This window comes from Grammomys surdaster, unplaced genomic scaffold, assembly GCF_004785775.1.
Source record: "Grammomys surdaster isolate TR1022 unplaced genomic scaffold, NIH_TR_1.0 1029, whole genome shotgun sequence".
Taxonomy (NCBI): Eukaryota; Metazoa; Chordata; class Mammalia; order Rodentia; family Muridae; genus Grammomys; species Grammomys surdaster.
Window position 1 is genome coordinate 191,146 of NW_021605448.1, and position 8,550 is coordinate 199,695.

Sequence of the window (8,550 nt, forward strand, 5' to 3'; positions counted from 1 at the left end):
TAACTTACTAGCAGTTACTGAATCACGTGTGTGCTTTTCTATTCAGTTTCAAACTGATGACGTCTTGGTTTACACCTCAGTTAGTAAGAGCTGTTTTACACCAAGAGAGATGACTTAATCCCTTATTAGTCACTTGGAAGTGTCCACCTTAGAAAGTCAGAGCCTAGAGTTTGTCTTTCCCAATTTCCTGATGTCATATGGGTGCAGTTATCCTAATGGGTTTGTGCCTCAGCTCTTTGCAACCTTCTTTCTCAAAGTTAGGATCTGGTTTAGGGGTTCTTATCCCAGTATATGGTGAGCCAACATTAAAAAAAAGACTAATTCTTTTTTGAGAAGAGGACTCTACAATAGCTCCTTCCATCTGACTTTAACCTTTAACAAGGTTATTGCTTTGGGGGCTAAGCTTTTGGAAGGTAACTTAATCATGGGACAAAATATTCAGGAATACATTTGTCATGTCACTTCATTTGAGATCCTCGCCTCTACTGGCTCATGAGGACACACAAAGAAAATAACTGTCCACATGCCAAGACATTTGAGTCTACTAAAGCCTACACTGTCAACTTCCCAGCATTCAGAGCTGTGAGAATAAATTTCTATTTTTTTATAGGACCCTTCAGTCTGTAAGTGTTTGTTATGGTATGTTAGCCATAGACAATATTATTTCTTTTGTATAGATTGTATAGTAGGCTGGGACTTCAGTGACATTAGTCACCATAAAGCAGAAAGCAGCTATTGAGTGCAATAGTCAAGATGATTCTTTTGTTCAGCATGAGCCACAGTAAAATCATTCCTGTGGAGTCAGAGACATACATCAAATAAGAAAGGTTTTACTTCTAAAATGCAATGTAAATGGCAGTTACTTTAGTGCTCTGCTTTTAGAAAAACCTGTCAAGCTGTTATGTTCCCAGTTAGAAGGGCCTTTCTGCATAAATGCTTTTCTCTGATTATGAAAATAACACCACAACACCATTCTGTTACTGAACCCTGGACTCCAAATTTCTGTTTTTAAAAATATTACTGTAGGAAACAACATTACTGAGTTAAAGTTCCATGTGGAAATGTAAAGTAGCGCTTTCATTTTTTCTTTATCTAGTAAACTTTTACCTTATTTAGTTAACTTTTACTGATTTGTGTGGGGTGGGGGCTGAGTGTCACTGTAGAGAAAAGGACAACTTTTTGAATTCGGTCATATCCCATGATTGTGTGAGTTCTTAGGGTTGAACTTGTCATCAGCCTTTGTGGCAAGGACCTGTACCTAATGAGCCAACTCACAAGCCCTATATGTTTTTTTCTAGACAGTATAAGAAATTGGATCTGATACCTTGTGAATGCTAGAGAAGTCTTTACTGAGCTATATCCCAACACTGTATTTCTAACTGTGATAGATGTTTTTATATACATTTACACGGTCACAAACATTTCACAGATTTTTACAATCTTGGCAACATGAGAGCCTCTTTTACCATGCCTTAATATGTTTAGCAATTATATTTTTGTACAATCAAATATAGTAGAATGCTATTTCAGTTTGGTTTTGAGTTTGGACTATTGAAAATTTGAATATATTTCCATGTGTTAATTCACCATTTAAATTTTCACTTTGATGAACCATGCTTTGCTCAATTTCGTTAGGCTTTTCCTTTGTTCCTCAGGAATTTCTTAAAATTAACGTTTTAGTTTATCTATGAAATAGAATATGTTTTTCAAGATTACCTTTTAAGTTTCTTAATAATGATGTTGAACAAGAATTTATTTTCACTTAGTTTAATACATTTTATCTCACAGTCATGATTTGTTAAAAAAATATGTCTTTACATTAGGAATTTCGAAAATTATTTTTATCTAAATTATTATCTTATCTAAAACATATTTAGACAAATAATGATAGGAGGTAGTGGTATTTGGACAGGAATTGTCCCCATAGGCTCATGTAGTTTAGTGTTTAGTCATCAGGGGATGGAACTGTTTGAAAGGCTTGTAAGAATTAGGAGGTTTGTCTTTGTTGCAGTAGGTATGGCCCTATTGAAGAAAATGTGTCACTGGGGGGTGGGCTTAGGGTTTTCGAAAGCCCATGCCAAGCTCAATAGCTCTCTCTCTTCTTGCTACTGCAGTTCAGGATGTAGAACTCTCATCTACTTCATTAGCAACATGTCTGCATGTGTTACACCACATCCCATGCCATGATGATAATGCTCTAACCTTTGAAACTGTTTCTTTGATCTTGGTGTCTCTTCAAAGCAATAGAACAGTGCAGTGATTAAGTCCAAAATGATTATATTTTTCTAGGTATATATCTAGTTATTGCAACATGTTCTACTAAATAATCAACTTTTCTTTGTTGATTTGAAATAACATCCCATCATATGCTATATTTATAAATGACTTCAGATTCATTTTGAAATTTTCTAACTCTGGTCTATTACTATTCTTATGGTGGTACCAAATAAATTTCAGTTTAGACATACATGAGATCAGATACTTATTACAGTACAATGGTGAATGATCCTAGCATACATCACTTCCATAGTAAGATATTTTGGTTTATACACACAAATACAAACGGTATCAACAATTTTAATTGTCACAACTGTTTTTAATCTTATTTATTTCCTCTTCATATATGTCAACACTTTAGGCTGGCCTACAAACTAATGAGTTCCACAACAGCATTTGTAGAAGCCAAATCTCAAGAATTTAGCATTATAACACCAAGGAAGGGGTACTCAGAGCCATCCCATGTCATAGTCCTCCTGACCACTCTAATGCTAAACACTTCCAGGCATTTAGATCAAGTTACTTTAACAGCAGCATTCAGCAAACTCACTTCATCCTCCAAATGCAATCATTGATTTAGTAATGATTGAGATCTTACATTACCAAACAATTCCAGGTCTTTCTAGTGTTCATTCAAATGTGTTCTGCACACAATACCTCCTATTTCACCCTGATTAATTATCTCATGAATGTTCACAACTGGACATTCTAAAGTCTCATGTATGTTACAGGGTCTTTGTCTTTGACTAAGAAAAAGTGAAGACCCTAACTTGTAATTCTCTGCTTCAACCCAGTGAACTTCATTGTATTCTGCAGTGTAGTTATTTTCTGCATATAATACAGTCATGCAAAATCTTCAATGTCATGAGGTCACTACAAGTGTTTTGTTTTGTTTTGTTTTGTTTTGTTTTGTTTTGTTTTGTTTTGTTTTGTTTTGTTTTCCCCCTACTCTGAAATACATCTTCTGTTCTTTCACAATGCTGATTTCTTTGTGGGACCCAGAAATCTCTCTGCTATTAAAGAAATCATAAGCATCATAAAATTTATTTATATGCTATGCTATCAGTATGATTCCTGCATATCTGAGTGCATGAAATACAAGTCTCAGAACAGCACCTTTAATATAACTAACATTTGACGTTTTGCACTGCAGAATATTACTTAGGAAAAAAAAACCTTTATTTTTCAGTGACATCTACATGAGGTCTTACTACAGTTCATAACTGGAAGAAACAAACATTTTGTTGTGGGAGATATTTAAATCTCCAACCCAAATATGACCGGTCAATGAAAACACAAGTCAGTAATTACGAATATATTCTGTAAGCCTAGATTGGGCAGATACCCCTACACTACTCTGTTCCTCTTCTATAACTTGAGAATTTTCCAGACCCTGCATCTGTCCTTCTACCTCCTGCTTCCCAGTTGTCCTCTCCTTCATCATCTTCCTTCTCTATTGTCTTCCTCCAGTCCTCCCCTCTGCTCTCCTCCCACCAACCTTTATCTCTCCATGTCCCCTTCTTCTGCCCAATCACTGGCTCTAGCCTTTATTTTACAAATTAAGTTGGGCAGAAGGTTCACTAGAACTCTTCTGCAGCCCTTCACAGGAAAGGAGAATTATCATCAAAATACAAGGCCGGGGCTATCCACGACAACATTCCTCTTCTTCAATACAATAAAAATGATTGGTAGCACATAGAAATCTTTTCTGACTGTCTTCTAAACTGTTAGGTTCCACAGAATCAAAAGCAGGCAGCTGTCTTCTAGGACACCGTAGACAAGTGTTTTGTTTAGGTATAATTAATGAAAAACTATATTTGAATATGTCACTTAAAAAAAAAACCAAACAAACTTGTTTTGGACCAGTGAGATGGCTCAGCACAGGAAGTCATTTGCTGCCAAGCCTGACAACCTGAGTTCCATCTCCAAGTCCGACATGGTAGAAGGAGATAACTGACTACTGAAACTCATTGTCTGCCTTATATGCAGACAGCATGGCATGTGCACACATTCTTGACATGCACAGATAATCAATGAAGTCAACTGATAAGTGTAATTTTTTTTAAAAATCGAAGTTTTTCTTAGATCTTAAACTTTTTTATTTTATTTTTATTTTATTGGGGTTTTATTGGTTACTTATTTATTTACATTTCAAAAGTTATCTTCCTTCCCGGTTTCCCCTCCGCAAACCCCCTATCGCATCCCCTCCTGCTTCTATGAGGGTACTCCACCACCCACCTACCCATTCCCACCACACCACCCTAGCATTTCCCTATGCTGGGGCATTGAGCCTCCACAGGACCAAGGACCTCCCCTTCAATTGATACCAGATAAGGCCATCCTCTGCTACATATGCAGCTGGAGCCATGGATCCCTCCATGTGTACTCTTTAGTTTGTGGTTTAGTCCCTGGGAGCTTTGGGAGGAGGAGTAGGGGACCTGGTTGGTTGATATTGATGTTCTTCCTATGGAATTGCAAACACCTTCAGCTCCTTCTGTCTTTCCCCTAACTTCTCCATTGGGGGCCCTGGGCTCAGTCTGATGGTTGGCTGAGAGCATCTGCATTTGTATTGGTCAGGGTCTAGCAGAGCCTCTCAGGGGACAGCTATATCAGGTTCTCATCAGCAATTGCTTCTTGGCATCAGCAATAGTGTCTGGATTTAGTGTCTGCAGATAGGATGGATCCCTAGGTTAAACTCATGTTTAAAATGTGATGTGTGTGTAGGGAGACACATGTGTCAAAGTATCTGTACGGAGGTCATAGGCCTACTTGCAGGAACTGAGTCCGTCCTTCCACCACATGGATCCTGAGGTTCATACTCGACTTTAGTCTTGACTTCAGGCCCCTTTACTCACTGAGCCCTTACTTAATACATAATTAGTTAGAACACAAACATATAACTTAAAATAGTTACATAATGATTTTCCACTATGTCGGACTTGAAGATTATCACAAATGGTATTTTACCTGATTTTGGACATTTTCCTTTGTCCCTTTGATCATACAAGGACTAAAGTTGACATTGTTGTTTTTAATTTAGGTGAGAGGATCTTTCACCTAAAGGTACCTTATCTTAAATCCAATTCCATGAGCCTCCTGTGTCAGCCTCCTGAGTAACTTGGATCAAAAGCCCAGCTCTTTACTTGGAAAAATGTGGGCTTGTGTTCCAATTCTTGTTCACAGCAAGTCTTCTTTGTTGTCATTATCAACGGACATGTGGCTTCCTTGTCTGCCTCAGCATTTATGATTATGCTGCAATGAGAGTAATTCAAGACTTAGATCTGAGATTCATATATATGCTGTGTACTCACATGTGTGTAGCAAGAGCAGAGTGGTGTGTGTGTGTGTGTATATGTCTGTGTGTGTATTTGTGTGTGTGTGATATGCCTCTGAGTGTGTGGTATGTGTGCGTGTATGTGTGTGTGTATGTTTGTGTGGTATATGACTCTGAGTGAGGGGGCATGTATGTGTGTGTGTGTGTGTGTGTGAGAGAGAGAGAGAGAGAGAGAGAGAGAGAGAGCTCTGTGTGTGTGTGCATGGTGTTTGTGTGGGGGGTGGGAGGAGTGGTATAGGTCTATTTTTATAGTTAAGAATGGATTATCTTTAAATACATACATCTTTACTGTTTTCTCTCTCATTTAGATGCTTTGATTCCCTGCCTAGTTGCACTGGACCATGGCAAGTAAAACCATCTTCTGATATTTTTGTTTTTCCAATTTTTATTATTTTTTTCAAAGAACTATTTTTATTCACTTTACAACCCGATCATAGCTCCCCCTTCCTCTCCCCCAAGTCCTGCCCTAGCAAATCCCTATTCCCTGTACCCCTTCCCCTTCACCTCAAAGGGTAAACCTGACTCCACCCTGGGATGTCTAGTCCTAGCAGGACTAGGAGCATATTCTCCTTCTGAGGCTCAATCAGGCAATCCAGGTAGAGGAAGTTCAATGACAGACGACAGAGTTAGAGACAGCTCCCCACCCCCTGCTCCCATTGTTAGGTGACGCACATGAAAACCAACCAGCACATCTGTCACAAATGTGCATGGAGCCTACTTGGGCTAGCTGGATGGATCAGGGACACCACAGAAAGACCTACAGAGTCAACTAATGTGGACTGGGGGTGGGGGGGTTGTTCACAGAGACTGAACCACCAACCAAAGAACATATATAGGCTGGACCTAGGCCCACTACACATTTGTGCCAGTGTCCTGATCTTTGATTAACAGCTTTCAGATTTACAATGTTCTGTGTCATGCTACCTGTGTATTGGTGTTCTGGATTGCACAGGATGATTAATCAACGAAAGAGAGCCATTGCAGAATGAGTTTAATCTTCCCAGCAGCAGAAGGATCAGCAGAAGGACTGAACCCTGACAGCTTCCTAAAAGCTCTGTATATTGTTACACAAAAGGCATCTTTAGCAAGTCAATGTCCACATACCAAAACTTCTTATCAGAGCTAGGATTGTCCTGAAAGGCCCATCAACTAAGCAATTCTCAGCCAAAGGAGACTTCCTGGTTTGCCAGGCCTGACAAAGTTATGCAAAGACTCTGAGAACCCTTCAAAAGAATAACCCCCTAAAATCTCAGATAACAATCTGTCAAAAGGCTACCTCCAAGCTTAGATTCCATTACTCCAGACTCATGCCAGATACAATGGTTCTGCTAAAATTGTACTACATCTGTGGGCTTGTTCTATATCATCTTTATTAAGTAATTTGATGTTTTAATGAAGGGATAATTCACCCATGAACTTGATTTTCAGATTTCAGTATTTTCACTTTGACCCCATGTGAAGCTCAGAGGGCTGTGTGTGTGTGTGTGTGTGTGTGTGTGTGTGTGTTTGCACTGTAGTTATTTTTCAGGCATCTATGATGATGATATGAATTTTATCTTTTGCTTGTCATACAAGTTCAGATTAGGTTTTCTTTATTTGATTCTGGCACATACCTATAGCTAGTTTCACATTTGATTGCTTTTTGATGAATATGGACAACTATTATTACAGCTTTTTATTTTGTTTTGTTTGAATTTGAGGTTTCTTTATGGTCTGGTCCCCAGCCATTTTTTATAATGAATTGTTCCAAGATTACTTGAGAAAAAAAGCATGTCATTTTTAGGGGCGTGTGTGTATGTGTGTGTCTTAGATTGCTCTTCTGTTATTTCACATTTGTTTGAAGAAGGTTTAATCAAAGTCTCATACAAATGTTTTCCTTCTAACATTTCCCAGAGCTCCCAGTATTGGCTTGCAGACAATTTTGCTAGACTCTGCCCAACAGCTACCTAGCAACAATTTGCATCACCATTCTCTCCCAGATACAAGTCAGGTGTGATAGCAGGACTGTTTGCTACCCTAGCCCCTTTCTTCTTCTACTCTTTCTGCTTCCCCATGTGTTCCTGGTTGGTTCTCTTCCTTTCTTTTTCTTTCTCTTTTCCTCTTTCTCTCTTCCCGTCTCTTTCTGTCTTTCTCCCCCCCCCTTTCTCTGCCTCTACCCCTTTCCAGGTCCCTGCCTCCCCCCGCAACACATAATCAATCTTCTCTATACTAGGTCTGTAGCATGACTTGATTCCTCAGAGGGACACCTAGGCACAGGCCCTCCAGGTATTCTCTTCTTCCTGCCTCATTATACCCCCGCTTATATTTCATGACACCCAGAGTACTGAAGACTGTAATGACTTCCAAGTCTGATACCCTTAGTGTGAGTTCTTCTTGCAGCAATAAGACATTTTTCTTTGGTTTTATGCTGCTTTTTGCCTCAACTCCAGCTTTCTTGATATTTGTGCTTGGTTTTAGTTGCCCAGACTGCGTCTTTGTCTCTCCTACTGTTTCCACTTCAAAAACATTCCTTTACTTTTAGCATATACTGAAGACCAGATGGCCAGACCTCAGTGCCTACTCTTGAGCACACCATCATTTCTCTTAGCAGTTGTGTTTTCTCTGTCCATCCCTGTGTTTCCAGGCATCTATTCTTCTTTGTATTGCTTCCTCCATGATCTTGGTCTTCTGATACTTCTCCCTCACTTTGTCTTCTTCGTCTCATCCAAAGGAAGTGAAGCTGCTGGGGTGACCCCCTTAGTTAGTACTGTATTGCCATGAAAAGACACCATGACCAGGACAACTCTTATAAATCATTGAAATGGTGGCTTCCTTATAGTTTCAGAGGATGCTTTCATTATGATTATAGTGGGGAAGGAGACAGGCACTATGCTGGAACACTAACTGAGAGCTTTACAACGAGAGAGAGAGAGAGAGAGAGAGAGAGAGAGAGAGAGAGA